The sequence below is a fragment of the Cebus imitator genome, unplaced genomic scaffold (genome assembly GCF_001604975.1).
Source record: "Cebus imitator isolate Cc_AM_T3 unplaced genomic scaffold, Cebus_imitator-1.0 Scaffold165, whole genome shotgun sequence".
Lineage (NCBI taxonomy): Eukaryota > Metazoa > Chordata > Mammalia > Primates > Cebidae > Cebus > Cebus imitator.
This window is the reverse complement of record NW_016107480.1, coordinates 2,001,253-2,017,558: the sequence shown is the minus strand read 5'-3', so window position 1 is coordinate 2,017,558 and position 16,306 is coordinate 2,001,253. Positions and strand designations below refer to the sequence as shown.

At 45.4% G+C, this 16,306-nt stretch overlaps 1 long non-coding RNA gene across 1 annotated transcript in view; it reads left to right on the top strand.

Moving 5' to 3' along the window:
* The first annotated feature begins 6,689 nt into the window (after window positions 1-6,689).
* LOC108314941 overlaps window positions 6,690-16,306 on the top strand; it is a 248,071-nt gene continuing 238,454 nt past the window's right edge. The window contains exons 1-2 of the long non-coding RNA XR_001829742.2: window positions 6,690-6,915; window positions 9,014-9,176. This is a non-coding gene — a long non-coding RNA (uncharacterized LOC108314941). The remainder of the gene's footprint in view (window positions 6,916-9,013; window positions 9,177-16,306) is intronic.

The following is a 16,306-nucleotide window of genomic DNA, read 5'->3' as shown; positions in this document are numbered from 1 at the left end:
AAAAAAAAAAAAAAAAAAAAAAAAAAAAAAAGAAATGAAAATAATTAGAATAATATAGCAAAAACAACAAGTGTACAAGGAAAACCAACAATCAGTAGGGCTTAGAAAAACAACAGGATTTCAATCTTCCAGATACCTTTTGGGAAAGAAAAGAGACAGACTGTTCATTACTGTTAGAAACATTTTTGCAATAAAGTGATCATTGCTCGGAACCGAGAAAATGAAAAACATTTCAGAACAGGCAGCTGTCCTCAGTAAAGGTTTCTGACTGCAGGAAGATTGTCTGGCAAGCCATGGAGTGTTTGAAATTGAATGGTAGCTGTTACTATGTAGCTCCTAGATTAAGCACTTCAGTTAAGCATCTCATTTAATCCTCATAACAACCCTATGAAGTACATAATTACTTCAGTTTTAGTAAGTAAAAACCAGATTTGTCTAAAAAAATGCAGCTTAAAACAAAGCAGGATAAAGACTTGCTGAGTTCTCAGTGTTCTTCAAAAAGCCCTGAAAATTGGTAAACCAACCATTAAGATTGAGGAGAGCTGATTATCTCTGTGGACAGATACAAAAATGAAACATATCAGAGTATGAAGAATCCTACTTCTTTCTTTCTTGTGTAATGGCATGGTCTGGGCTCACTGCGACCTCCACTTCCCAGGTTCAAGGGATTCTCCTACCTCAGCCTCCTGAGTAGTTGGTACTACAGGCATGCACCACCCCACCCGGCTAATTTTTGTATTTTTAGTAGAGACAGGGTTTCAATATTTTTTGTATTTTTAGTAGAGATAGGGTTTCATTATGTTGGTCAGGCTAATCTTGAACTCCTGACCTTGTGATCTGCCTACCTCAGCCTCCCACAGTGCTGGGATTATAGGCATGAGCCACTGTGCCCAACCTCACTACTTTCTTATTAATTGGTCGGTGGTCTTTTTTTTTTTCTTTTGAGATGGAGTCTTGCTCTGTCACCCAGGCTGGAGTACAATGGCCCAATCTCGGCCCACTGCAACCTCTGCCTCCTGGGTTCAAGTGATTCTCCTGCCTCAGCCTCCTGAGTGGCTGGGATTACAGGCATCTGCCACTATGCCTGGCTAATTTTTGTATTTTTAGTAGAGATTGAGTTTCACCTTGTTGGTCAGGCTGGTCTCAAACTCTTGACTTCAGGTGATCCAGTGGCAGTCCTTTTTAATAAGATAAACTAATATTTCATAAAGAAAACAATTTACCCTGCACAGTATCATTAAACTTGAAGTCCTGCTCGAGAATACTGTGGGAAGTTCATGTGGGCTTCTGAGTAAACTTTCCAAGATCTAAAACCTGTAAGGAAACCATACATGTGACTTGGCAAAGGTAAATGACTGAGAGTGTCTGAACAAATAAGAATCAACCACGTTAGGCTGTGATTACACACAACCCTAAAATTTCAGTGGTTTGTGATAAGAAATTTTCTTTTCTTTTCTTTTCTTTTTTTTTTGAGATGGAGTCTCATTCTGTTGACCGGCTGGAGTGCAGTGGCACGATCTCAGCTCCCTACAACCTACAGCTTCCAAGTTCAAGCGATTCTCCTGCCTCAGCCTCCTCAGTAGCTTGGATTACAGGTGACTGCCACCACAAACGGCTAATTTTTTTGTATTTTTAATGGAGATGAGGTTTTACCATGTTTGCCAGGCTGGTCTCAAACTCCTGACCTCGTGATTCTCCCACCTCGGCCTCCCAAAGTGCTGGGATTTCAGGCATGAGCTACTGAGCCTGTCTGAAAATTTCGGGGTTTTTTGTTCACACTAAATGACCACCGAGGGCTGGTCATTTAGTGTGAACAAAATGGTGCGTACTGTTTGGTACCCAGGCTAAATCAGCATCCCTATCCAGCGCTGTAGCAGATGGAAAAGGAGCATGTCAAAATCATACACCAAAATCTTAAAGCTCCCACCTGGAGAGACACACACAGTTTCTGCTCACATTTCACTGGCCAGACCAAATCATGTGGCCACATCTGAGTCAGGGAAGGCAGGGAACTGCATTCTACCATGTAGCCAGACAGAGAATAAGAAAAATTTGCTGAATAGCACTAATTACTACTACAGTGATAACTTCAGAAAAACAGAGGTGAAAGCAATCTAAGAAAGAAAATTCTAGAGCTAGGAACAGCATTAGGTGCCTATAATTATGTGAATGCTTGATGACTTATTCATAATGGTGGCTATTCATAATCCTTCATAAGAGAAGATTTAATATATCATTTCACACATACAAAAAAATGTTGCAACTGGGTGCAGTGGCTCATGCCTGGATTCCCAGCACTTTGGGAAGCCAAGGCAGATGGATCACCTGAGGTCAGGAGTTGGACAGCAGCCTGGCCAACATGGGGAAACCCCGTCTCTACTTAAAATACAAAAATTAGCTGGACATGGTGGTGCACACCTGTAATCCCAGCTACTCAGAAGGCTGAGGTAGGAGAATTGTTTGAACCCGGGAGGCGGAGGTTGCAGTGAGCCGAAATCATGCCACTGCACTTCAGCATGGGCAACAGACCAAGAGACTGTCTCAAAAAAAAAAACAAAATGTTGCAGTGAGTAGTTGGCCAATTAATGCTCTAAGAAATTTGCAGAAAGACACTGTGAGATCTCTCACGGGTCATACAGTATGGGAAATGTTTATCATCCCCGTTCGCTCTCATTGGGGATTCAATCAAAAGCTACGTTATCTCTAACTAATTTTTCAAAAGTGTGATTCTAACGTTTTCCTGTTGCATTGCTGATTGCCAGCATTAGCCTTATATAATGTTTATATAATGGCTCGATGTGCAAAACTTTCACGTATGACATGATTTTCCCTATTGCTACTTAATATCTTCCTTCAATAAGATACCTAATTTTAAACTATTACATAGAAAATGAACTAGATAACTCAAAACATTTCTCATTACTGAAATAATTTTTTTTTTTTTACAGAAAATTGGATCTTGTAACTTCATTCTACAAATAGAACAGAGTCCTCCCTTTAGAAAGAACATATCTAAAAGGTTTCTTAGGTTGTGTTTCCCCAGAAATTGACCCAAAGGGTAAGATTTGAGGGCAACTATTGTAATCTATTTGGGGTGTGATCCTAGAAAGCTTTGGTGGGGAAGAGAGTAAGAAAATAAATAGGGAAAATGGGAGGGAAGGAAGAAAGGAAGGAAGGAAGGATGACAGGCAGGTAACAGTGTTCCTTAAAGGGAAGGTTACTGCTGTGTGAACTGAAACTCAAAGTCGAGAACATTTGGGAGACTCCAGTAGGATTGACTGTAGTCCTAAGCTCAGGGGGGAAGCTGGAGTATTTTTATACCAACATCTGCTTTTTTTTTTTTTTGAGATGGAGTGTCACTCTGTTGCCTAGGCTCACTGCAACCTCTGCCTCCCAGGTTCAAGCCATTCTCCTGCCTCAGCCTCCTGTGTAGCTGGGATTACAGGCGCCTGCCACCACACCCAGCTAATTTTTTGTATTTTTAGTAGAGGCAGGGTTTCATCATGTTGGCCAGGCTGGTCTCAAACTCCTGACCTCAAATGATCCACCCTCCTCGGCCTCCCAAAGTGTTGGTATTACAGGTGTGAGCCACCGCACAGGGCCTCAACACCTATCTTTGATTAGTTGAAGGCTGCTCTGAGGGGAATTAACTGCCTGGCTCCTCCGGCCTGCCCCTCCGCAAAGGCAAAGTGGGGTCTGGCAGCCAGAGGAAGCCCTTGAATGGGGAAGCAAAGAGAGCAGAGTAAGATGCCACTGGCCTGCCAGTAGGAAGCCCATGACGTAAGGGTAGAGCCCCAACCCTGTTAGTGCAGAAGAGATACGTGTCTTTCTAAGCCCATCTGCTCTGCAGTACCCATCTTTGAGCTTAGATGATGTTAATTAACTGTTTAAAATGATATTAAAGTTGTGGTGGCATCTGAGAAAAGACGGCATGCTTTTAAAAGGCAGTAGTGAACAGCTCGTACATCCTCCCAGGAGGGGCGGCCTTTATTACAGAGATGGGGGACTCTGACGGGTTGACGACCAAGATTCTAGGAAGAAATCACTTTGTTCAGAAGCAGGTTGGGAAAGGGAGATACTTCAAACAGCTTTGAGAGCAATATTTCATAAAGAAAGGCGGCAGGAAGAAAGCCTTCGTGAGGCCGTGTTGACTTTTGCACCTAGCAAATGACCCCTACTCTTCGTTCTCTGAAAAAAAGAGAAAACAAGCAGTAAACATGTTAATAGATCTGATGGAGTATTGGGTGTTATTTCGAAGTCAAAAACTCTATCTTGGTTGATTCACCGTATAACCCGGAGCATTTTCCAGAGGCAGCAGAATGGATTCGTCTCGAAGTACTGACTTTCCATTATTTTCCATACAGATGCCTGAGGGTAACAGAAGGAAAGGTTTTGTCTGGGGGAGGGTAGACTTCTAAAAAGAGAATTCTGGAAGTCAACATAATTAAACAAAGAGGAAAATGTGCCAGACAGGAGTGGGTGGGGGCTGTTTTCTCTCTGTGGTTGGCTGTGGTGCGTTCAGGAGTCCTCGCCTAAGATGAGGATCCTGAGCTTCCAGTAGGCGACTGGCTGCCCGAGAGACCCCGGGCTCCGCGAGGAGACGGCGCAGGTGTCGGGGCTCGGGGCAGGTGAGGGGCCGCGGCTCCAGGAGGCCCGCCCGGGCGGCTCCAGAGTCCTGCCTCGCCGCGGCTCGCTGCGATCCGAGGGCGGAGCGGGACGCGCAGGAACCCGGCCCGACGGGCGCGGCTCCCACCCGTGCTCTTCCTGCGCGCTCGGCCTCACTTAGCGGCCGGAGCCGCTGCTTTATCTCTCGGCCATCTCTGTCCTCCGACCCGTGCCCAGCACTGCACGCGTCCAGACTGGAGAAACTCTTTCTCCGAAGGAGCCGGGGAAGCGCGTGCTCCGCTCGCCCTGGCACCGCGGGTCGCCCGGCTCGGGGGCTGGGACGGGCGGCGCCAGAGGTGGTGCTCCGTGTCCAGGAGGGGACGGGGAAGAGGGCATCTCTGGTCCCGGGATGCGACGGTCCCGGTTTCTCCTTCGGGCCCCCTCGCGGCGCGCACGAACTCTAGGGGAAGTTGGTTGTAAAGTTTCCGAGAGCGGCGTGGGCTCGTGCGAGGGAAGCGCGGGGCGGGGAGGCGAGGACAGAAGCGCTCCTCGCGGCGTCTTTGTTCTGCTCCGGAGGAGAGACCTTGGCCCGGAGTCGCCGGGAGGGTACCGGGACCTACCGCCGCGACATTCCGGACCCACCGGGACCCTCCCCTCCATGCCCCTCCCCCCGTAGGCCAGCCTGGGACGCGGCACCCAAGTCCCCAAGCTTCCTCCCACCCCTCCACCCCCAAACTTCGCCAACCCGCCAAGATCCCAAGCTGGGATGCGGAGAAAGGAAAGAGGGTGGAGGCAAAGGTGCGCAATGGGCTAATTACCAACTGAAGGGTGGGTGTTCGTGTTGGAATTTTCTTTTGCCCTAGAAATTGCTTCCCAATGCGGGCCCCCACACTCTCCCATTTCCCCCAGCTCCCTGCTTTCTTTTTCTTCAATTCTAGTGGATCTAGAAGGAAAACGAGTGACGCTCTGAGTCACGCAGGGAGCCAATGCTGTGGCCCGAAGTTGGGATCAGGGTGGAGGGGTGGAGGACCATGAGGATGGGGTCCCCATTCTGGATGTGGAGGATGGCTGGAAAGGACCTGGGTAAGGGTCGGGAGCTGTTCCTGGTCCGAGACACCTGATTTGTCCCCTACAAGGCGTGGGGGAGGGGAAGGAAAGAGGGGATGCTAGTCTGGGACGTGTCTCAGCAGGGGTTAGAGGATGGGGAGGCGGCCTGAGACCCCGAGCCATATCTCTGGGGGTGAGCAGGAGTGTGTGGTGTAGGGAAGAGGACGAGTGAGCCGCGCTTGGCTCTAGGGTCAGAGGGAGCGCGGCGATCTAGATGGCCTTGCCATCGCAGTTTGAGATGAGGGAGAGTTCGAGGCCTGCGAAGGTGGGCGCGATGCTGGAGCTGGGAATCCTTCCTCGGAGCCCCTGGACCGAGTTGCGAGTTGCACTGCGCCTGCAGCAACAGGTAGCCCCGAGGGGTGGGTGGAGGCCCTGGCCGAACCCCCGAGCCGGCTTTTGTCCTGCCCCTTGGAGGACTCTCCAGAGGGACAGCGTGGGTGGGGGTAGGTGGGGAAGGGCGGGAGAGGAGAGTTTCCTAACACTTCAAGCCCCTGTGAGTGGTTCTGTGTTGGATGGAGGAGGGTGCGTCCGAGAGGAGGAAGGAGGATGAGGAGCCTAGCCTGCGCCCCACCTCTGATTGTGTAAGCGCCTTTCTCTGGGGTTGACCCCTACCCCTTTGGAATTTGTCTTTTGGGATGAGGAGAGACGGACGGAAACTCGATGCCCAAGTGAATGGTGGTTCACATTGATTGGCAGGGAAAGTGCAAACAAAGAGGTGCATCTCCGGGAAACAGTGATTTTGGAGATCCCCTGCCCACCACCGCGACTTGTGCGCGCTGCGGAGGGGCCAGGGCTGGCGTCTCCGGGGAAAGTTTCCAGCCGGGCAGTGGGTGGAGACGGTCCGGGTAGAGTTGCGAAGAACTGGGGACCGAGCAGCCCCAGCTCGCCTCGGAGGTTCCCGAGCCGGGCGGGAGATGCGGGGAGAGGGAGGGGGCTGGGAGGGAGGGGAGGGAGAGAGGAAGAAGGGGTGAGAGGGAGAAACCTGCCGCCGCTCGCCGCCTCTTTGTCTGCTCCGGGACTTGGAACAAAAGGGGGAATTCTGATGAACTCTCTTTCCTCCCCTCTCCCCCGGGCGCCGGGGTATCTCTCACAACTTTGCCGCCGCGACTTTCTCTGCTGTCAGGCCAGGAAAAAGTGTCCCAGCGCCTCGCAGACTGCAGCGGGGGAAAGGTCTCTTAAAAGTACGACGAAGTGGGGAAGAAGGTGAGTGAGGGCTGTTGTCTTGTTTACCTCTCTCCCCTCGACTCACCCGGCTCCCCGCCCTTCGGAGGGCAGAGGACTCGCTCAGCCGCAAAGTTTGGCTGGCTGGTAAATTTTACCTCCTTTCCCCGTTCCCTTCTCTTTTGTTCTTTAAAGAACTCGCGTAGATTGTTTCATTTGTTTACTTTTCATAGGCAGAAGCCAAGCAGGCATCTATCTCTTGTGCTTCTTCATAGGAGGGGCCGGGGGGATGGGGAGGAGGGTATCCGCAGGGTGGGGTGCGGGGGTATTGCCTCGCTTTCTTCCAGCTGCGCTCCTGTAGGGATGAATACGCAGAAATTGATGGGGGCAAGTCCAGCCTCGCTCCCACCCCAGCCCTGACTTTGGTCATGCAAAAGGAAGCAATATGGTTGTGGGGGTCGTTTGTATAACTTAGCTGTCTGCAGAGCGCTCCGTAGATACCACGCACCATATAAAAACGCAGCAACAATGGAAGGAAGGAAGGTTTGGGTTGGAGGGGGTTGGACCCTCGTGTTGCCCGTCAAGGAGGGGTTTACAACAAGCAGATAAGGGTTTGGAAAGTTTTCTTTGGGGCTGAAATGGGGTGGAGGAAGCCACAGGTTCCAGACTGTCAGAGATGCAGGGATGGAGGGGATGGGGCCTGGACCACTGCTTAGAGCCATCCAGTCCGCCTTTGCAGTTTCACGACCCACCCGGAATAACCCAGGCTATCCTTGGGATCCTGCCTCACCTCTCACTTTCCATCACCCCCATCCCCAACCCCATTTCAGTGTGTTTCAATAGAAAGCGGAACGTGAGCCCCAGAAGCTCCTCTGACCCAGCCTTCCGCCCCGCCTTTTGTGTTTTAACCTTTTGTTTCTAACGGCCACGCCCGCCCCAAAGAGGGATGGCTGTTACTGCTTCAGCCGGGTGAAGAGGCAGCGCGATCCACTCAGTGTTTACAGGCTACAGGAGACGCCCTAACTTTGTTTCCTAAGTAGCTTAACTTCGGAGTGTTTCTAGGTTGGGTCATGCTGGAATGAGGGGAACACTCCACACCTAGCAAACATTGCCACTTTAGGTACAATCTCTTCCAGCGCTTACCCACTTGATAAGGAGTTGTTTATCCCATACTGTCATTTGGTTTGTAGAAAAAGCATTTTGGAGGCCGGGCGCAGTGGCTCATGCCTGTAATCCCAGCACTTTGGGAGGCCGAGAGGGGTGGATCGCTTGAGGTCCTGAGTTCGGGACCAGCCTGGGCCAACATGGTGAAACCCCGTGCGTCTCTACTAAAATACAAAAATTAGCCGGGCGTAGTGGTACCTACCTATAATCCCAGCTCTTCGGAGGCTGAGGCAGGAGAATCGCTTGAACCCAGGAGACGGATGTTGCAGTGAGCCAGGACGGCACCATTGCACTCCATCCTGGGTGACAGAGCCAGGATCCGTCTCAAAAAAAAGAAAAGAAAAGGAATTTTGGAGACTGAGGTGGGGGGTTTGTTGAAAGTGGATATGGTCTATCTGAGGTGATACCTAAATATTGGGAATATGCAGAACAGACTTTTTGAATTCTACTTTCAGAATAACCTAAAGGTTATTATCTTCAGGTATGTTTTGTGAGATCATTTTTAATGCCGAGATAGTTTATCACCTTCTCCACTTTGTTCTCTGGTACATTCCGAAGTGCTAGAGGCTTTCTTCACACCCTTTGACTTACTCACTTTTGACAAGACAAATGAAACATCACACCGCAAGCACTGCTAATAACGTGAGGAAATGCCCAAACATTGTCTTTTAACTTTTTCAAGTTTTGATTCTGTATAGTAGTAGTTACTATTGAAGACTTGTACCTAGAAATGGTTCAAGCACTAGAACTAAGTAGTTTTGAGTTTTCATATCAGAGACTGAAATATATTAATGCAACAGTTACTTTCTTTTAGACAGTGAGTAGGCAGAATGGCTTGGGAGCTAACTTTAATTAATTTCAATTGTATAGGTGTAATTACTATTGTTAGCATCTAGAAAACATCATGATTTGCTAGAGTACTTCCTGGCACTGACCTTCTTCATTCTGAGTTGTCCTCACTTCATCTTTCTATCAGCCAACAAGATGGAAGTACCAAGACAAGGTCAAATCATTCCTGGATGGAAAGTCATTACACTTCTTTATCTGGAGTTACTTAAAAGTTAGCAGTGGCATTTTTGATGATACCTTTTCTATATGGATTACAATTTGATCGCTGGGAATTCTCCACCTTGAAGAAGGTATGTTGCTTTTTAAATACTCTACGAGGAGTTCATTTTCTGTCGGGGGCTTACACCCAGAGATTCGACTAGTTATTTTGAGCGGCTGTGTGATCAGAGTGATTTATGACTTTGGATTTCCTTGTTTGAAACTGTGTTCTGTAGATCCGTTTTTCTTTGGGATGATAATTTGGGTACTTCTGATGGAATTTTATTAATTTTACCATGTGCTCTTTAACATTAGCACACATAATGAATGTGGATGATGGTCACGAAGGAAATTTTGTAATCATGACGCATCTAATAGGCCAATGTCATACTTTATTTGTGATTGATTGGCTTCTTAAATATCGTGGTTGATATTTCTAAGTTCTGTGTTTGCAGAACTTAGGTGGTTTGCATTACTATTATTTTTCTTCATTTTCACACTTCATTTTAGTAAACAAAATCTAAAAATGGCCCAAAATAAATGTCTAATGACTGGGAATCGATATAAAATACAGTAAGTTCTCTCAGAATGAAAACCTTGACTTTAAAAACACAGCCCGTGCATTCGTTTAATCTTTATGGCGCACATGAACTTTTTACAGTGGTCCTAAGAGTCTTACATTCTTTCTTTTAAGTCTTACAATTAATTTTTGTTCATCTCTATGAGAAAGTAGTTAAAAATTCACATAACTACTGTTGGTAATATAAAAAGTTAATTTTGATATGGTATTTACAATCCTTGTTTAGTAACTGTTTGTCATGGAAACTGAGAGCTTTCTTTCTGTGGTCTGGTCAAATAAATTAATTGGGAATTGGAAGTATTTTTATCCTGTTATAAGTAGCAAAGTAACATTACAGCTTGCTTCTTTCTAGTTGTGTAAACATAAATAAGCTACTTAAGCTTCCTGGGCTTCAGTTTATTACGATAAAATGAAGGTTAAGTTAAATAACTTAAAAGATTTGAAAAGTCTTTTAACTTTGAGATTCTATGACTTGTAGCTTGCCTCTATAAATAAGGTACATCCTCTCTTGTAAAGATTGTTTTACATCGTTGAACAATGGAATTACCAGCATGATAAACTTAACATACTTTAAATTTTTTGTAAAGTATACCCTCGTCTAAGTGTGCTGTGTGGAAATTTCAGATTTCCTTAAACGTTCTCAATAAAAGTTTGCTGGAATTTTTTTTGGAGGTGGAAAATACAGTATTATTTCCTGACAAGGGTTTTACCTGCAAATGTCTGAAGTATGTTTGGATTTGTTATAATGGCCACCCAGAGTTGGGATCAGAGATTTAGAAACACTTTGGAGTGAAACAGACCTGAGTTCAGATCACAGCCTAGGCAGTTACTAACTATGATACCTTCACCAAGTTACTTGATTTTCATGGGTCCTAATTTCCTCATTTGCAATGTGTATATCCTAACACTTACCTCATAGGGTTGTTGTAAGTAATATATTTTTAAAAAGCATAGAGGTAAGAAAAAGCAGAGGGTTAGGCATCTGTAAACATACAATAAAAAGTACTTGCCGGGCGCGGTGGCTCACGCCTGTAATCCCAGCACTTTGGGAGGCCGAGGCGGGTGGATCACGAGGTCAAGAGATCGAGACCATCCTGGTCAACATGGTGAAACCCCGTCTCTACTAAAAATACAAAAAATTAGCTGGGCATGGTGGCGCGTGCTTGTAATCCCAGCTACTCAGGAGGCTGAGGCAGGAGAATTGCCTGAACCCAGGAGGCGGAGGTTGCGGTGAGCCAAGATCGGGCCATTGCACTCCAGCCTGGGTAACAAGAGCGAAACTCCGTCTCAAAAAAAGTACTGTTACTCACTTTCACAATTACTTAGTGATGTTTTAATACTTCTAACTTTCTTTGTTGTCTGCCTTACAAGTTTCAAGCCACATTAACCAAATATTCACTGAAATATCAAAGTCAATTTGGACAGAAGTTTGTATCTGTTTAAATGTTTTTCTCTAAAACTATATTCAATTCAATTATTATATCCAACTAAGTGCAGATTAATTTGCTTCAACAAGCATTTATTACATCGTACTATGCATGTTTCTTTTTTTTTTTTTTTTGAGACAGAGTCTCACTCTGTCACCCAGGCTGGACAGTTAGAAGGCTGGAGTGCAGTGGCATCATCTCAGCTCACTGCAACCTCCATCTCAGTAGCTGGGACTACAGGCGCCCGCCACCATGCCTGGTTAATTTTTGTATTTTTAGTAGACACACGGTTTCACCATACTGGTCAGGCTGGTCTTGAACTCCTGACCTCAGGTGATCGTTCTGCCTCGGCCTCCCAAAGTGCCGGGATTACAGGCATGAGCCACTGCGCCCAGCCTGCATAAGTATATTTCTGAAGGTCATGGCTTCACCTTAGAGTATGTGGCTCTTCCATTTTCTTAGAGAAATATCTGTAGGTTGAGATAACAGTGACTTTCTGTAATTGGCTTACTGAAATTCTCTATTTTCAATGCTATCAATGATTTAGATACGGTTTAAAAACTTGTGTTTATTCACTTTTCAGCTAAAATATAAAGTGATGGCTCAGTGGTTTCTTGATGAGGAAATCAATAACTATAGCACATTTTCTAATACTAATTTTATAGAACGGTCTTCAGTTAAATAAAAAACTTATAGTTAATATAAATAGCACTTAGAAGAATAGCGTTTCATTTTGAAATGAAGTCTCAAGTCATGGATTTTCATTTTCTAGGTCTGTAATATAGCAATATGCATTGCCTTCTGAGTGATTATTTAGCAAGGAAGATTATATTCATTTTACCTTTAGGAAGTTTCAGATAGGAATGATAAGGTATTACTTCTCATTTGTAATTTACTAGCAGATATTTGCCTAGATATGATAATGTTAATAATGAAAATATGGAATTAATCAATATTAAAATAGAAAAAGATTTTTTTTTTTTTTTTTAGATGGAGTCTCTCTCTTGCCAGGATGGAGTGCAGTGGCGTGATCTTGGCTCACTGCAACCTCCGTCTCACAGAGATTCTCCTGCCTCACCCTCCTGAGTAGCTGGGACTGCAGGCGTGCACCACCACGCCCAGCTAATTTTTCTATTTTTAGTAGAGACAGGGTTTCAACATGTTGGCCAGAATGGTCTTGATCTCCTGACCTCATGATCTACCTGCCTCGGCCTCTCAAAGTGCTGGAATCACAGTACCTTTTGGGATAGGTATGAGCCATTGCGCCTGATCCTAAAAGATTTTTTAAAAATATGTGTCCAAAGTTTCTGTTTGTTGAAAGCATTCGTTTTAATTAGCAGATTATATATCATTAATATAGCAACTACTGATATAATACTTTGTAATCACAGTTTAACATAACACATTCATTAACAAATGTCTACATGTTAATGTGTGAAGTAATAACCAAATACAAATATAGTAAAAACTTTACTATAGATGTCAAATTTTAGTCTTGGTTATTTAAAACTGCTGGTTGACTTGGATCAGTTTGAGTTACTGAACCTAGAACAATCTCCCATGGCGTTCACAATAAACTTATGCAGAAAGAAAACCTAAATATTCAGCGGTGCCTTCTAAACATAATACAATGCATGCTAAGCATCTCATAAGTAAATCAAAAGCATTTATTTAGCGTAGACCTTCGTATGAAGTCAAGGAGGTGATGACCTGCGTGTTTAGTTGTATTGTGAGTACCGTGACTACTCATTTATTTGCTACAAGTTTCTTTTAGCACTTGTTTGTGTTCCTAAATTTACTGTGATTTCTTCTTTGTGGCTCCAATTTGCTGATTTTTCAATTTCGTCTGTCTGTAAGAACTTTGATGAGTTCCTCCCATTATTGTTAAAGATACAGGCATTTAGAAGTATGTTTTTCATGAATCTGGGAAGCCTACTAGATTCATTTTTTTCCCTCATTTATTATTTTAAGTAATATTTATTTAGTACCTTCTGTGTGCCAGGGATTGTTTTAACCATTGAGGACACGGAAGTGAACAAAATTAATCGAAGTCCCTGCACTCTTAGAGTGGGCAACTAGGGGGCAACTAGGAATACTGTTGAGAAGGATAAAGGGGGGATAGAGGGGAGAAGGGAGGGATCGCACACCTCTGTTGGACGGCAGGGGATGACCTTGTGGAGAAGGTGACGTGAGGATGGATTGGAAGGAAGTGAAGGAACGGACGACGTGATGCTGGAGAGAAGAGCATGCAGCTAGGGGAAGCGACAAGCGTCTGATGTATTCAGAGAAAACAAGGAGGGTGCAGTGGCTGGAGTGGAGTGAGCAGTGGAGACAGCAGTTAGAGAGGAAAGAGGAACACCGTGGGAAGGTGCCAAGTCACCTTGAAGGCCACGGTAAAGACTTGGGATTTCCTTTGTTTTCTCTTTTTTTTTGAGACAGAGTTTTGCTCTTGTCGCTCAGGCTGGAGTGAGGTGGCCTAATCTCAGCTCACTGCAACTTCCGCCTCCTGGGTTCAAGTGATTCTCCTGCTTGAGCCTCCCAAGCAGCTGAGATTACAGGTGTCTGCCACCATGACCGGCTAATTTTTGTAGTTTTAAGAGAAACGGGGTTTTGCCATGTTGGCCAGGCTGGTCTCGAACTCCTGACCTGGTGATCCACCTGCCTCAGCCTCCCAAAGTGTTGGGATTACAGGCGTGAGCCACCCTGCCTGGCAAGATTTGGGATTTTATACTGAGGGAGGTGGGATGTTGTTGAAGGATTTTAAAGGATGAATGCCCTGCTGTAACAGGATTACTCTGGCTGGTGGGTTGAGACCGGGTGAAAGGGGTGGGCAGGGGCAGAAACGGGAAACCATTTAGGAAGCTGTTTCAGTTATCCCAATGAGAGGTGGTGTTGACTGGTAACAGGGTAAAAGTAACATAGAGATAGTGAAAAGGAGCTGAAGTCTGAATATATTTTGGTATTAAATTTTTTTGGTGGGTTGGATGGGAAGAACAAGAGGAGTTGAGTATGAGTCTGAGATTTTTGTCCTGAGCTCCCAGAAGGACCACATCGCTATTAACTGAGATGAGAATCAGGCTTGGGGCAGAGGAGATCAGTTCAGCTTGGATGCATTAAAATTAAGATGCTTCCTTTTCGAGATGGAGTCTCGCTCTGTCGCCCAGACTGGAGTGCAGTGGGGCGATCTCAGCTCACTGCAACCTCTGCCTCCCAGGTTCCAGTGATTTTCCTGTTTCAGCCTCCCAAGTTGCTGGGATTACAGGCACCTGCCAGCATGCCTGTCTAATTTTTCATTATTAGTAGAGACGATTTTCGCCATGCTGACCAAGCTGGTCTTGAACTTCTGACCTCAGGTGATCCACCCACTTTGACCTATGAAAGTGCTGGGATTACTGGTGTGAGCCACCGTGCCTGGCCAAAATTAAGATACTTTTTTTTGAGGTGGAATCTTGCTCTGTTGCCTGGGCTGCAGCGAGGTGGTGCTATCTTGGCTCACTGCAACCTCCGCCTCCCAAATTCAAGTGATTCTCTTGCCTCAGCCTCCTGAGTATCTGGGATTACAGGTGTACATCACCATGCCTGGCTAATTTTTGTATTTTTAGTAGATATAGGGTTTCACCATGTTGGTCAGGCTGGTCTCGAACTCCTGACTTTGTGATCTACCTGCCTTGGCCTCCTAAAGTGCTAGGATTACAGACATGAACCACCACACCCGGCCCGAAAATTAAGGTACTTTTAAAACATTCAGTCAATTTGATACCCAAGTCTGGTTTTCAGATAGCTTTAAGGCCTTCCAGATTTCGAAGTGGCAGGAAGTAGTGATAATGAAAAGGGAGTGCTGCTGGGGTGAAAACCCAGGGAAGGAAGTGTTTCCAGGAAGAAGGCAAGACCATCTGTGTCAAGTGCTGCTGAAGGGTGAAGATAAGAACAGAATAGATCTGTGGGTTTAAGTATTTCTGAGGTCACTGCCCACTGAGAGTCTTCACTAGAGCAGCCTGGATAGAATGGGGAGATCACATCATCTTCCTAAATTGTGTGGTCCATTAAATACCTTTAAAAAAATCCCATCTATTCAAACTAAAATTTGTCAGTACTTTATAATTGATAAAAATGCTTTCACATATATTATCTTAGTTAAGCCTCATCTAGTCTGAGAGAGATGGGATAATATCTAGGTTTACCTTACAGAAGAAGAAATTGAGACTCAGAAGTAACGTGGTTTATTCGGAGTCACACAAAAGAAAGACAGAGCTGCCTTGTAGCTTGAAACCCTTTGCTGTTCACAGTAGGGGAGATGGCCGTAGTGAAATCAATTCCAATATTGTTTGATAGAGGTGATAATGGTGGTATAAAGTATAGAATTAAAGTGGAGGCGCGAGTGTTTGTTTATTGGGTCAGGGAAGACTTTCTTGACGTGGAATTTAAAATGTATGTTGCGTTTTGAGAGACAGTCAAAGAAAGGAACATCTTAGGCTTGGAAAACACGGAGGGCTGAAACAACATGGAGCCTGCAATGTTTGGGATGCTCCAGCCATTTCATTCCTGCTGACCCTGCAGGGGAGTAGCTGGGAGCTTGGACGAGTGACAAGTGCTAGTTCACATCAAAATTGAAATTGGGTTTTGTTTGTTTTTTGAGACAGAGTCTTACTCTGTTGCCCAAGCTGGAGTGCAGTGGTGCAATCTTGGCCCATGGCAACCTCTGCCTCCTGGGTTCAAACGATTCTCCTTCCTCAGCCTCCCAAGTAGTTGGTATTACAGGCATGCGTCACCACCTCGCCCAGCTAATTTTTTATATTTTTAGTAAAGACAAGGTCTTGCCATGTTGGCCAGGCTGGTCTCGATCTCTTGACCTCAGGTGGTCTGCCCACTTCAGCCTCCCAAAATGCTGGGATTACAGGCATGAGCCACCACACCCAGCTTGAAATAGAGCTTTAACAGCACAACTCCTAGGTACCATTTTAATGTACCTCAGACCCCGTAAGTTATAAACCTGATTAGAAATGCGGGAACATATGTACCGTACCACAAATGCATGTTTTCAAAACTCGAGTTCTCCTCCAAAATTAAATGTATGTCTGAGTCATATACCACTGAGTAGGCTCTGGTGACTCTGTGTCTAGCCTATAGCAATCAGGAGGTATTTGGCCTCAGGTAATAGTCAATTAAGAGTGGCTTAAAAAGTAAGGATTTTTATTTCTTTTTTCTTGCTTTCTTT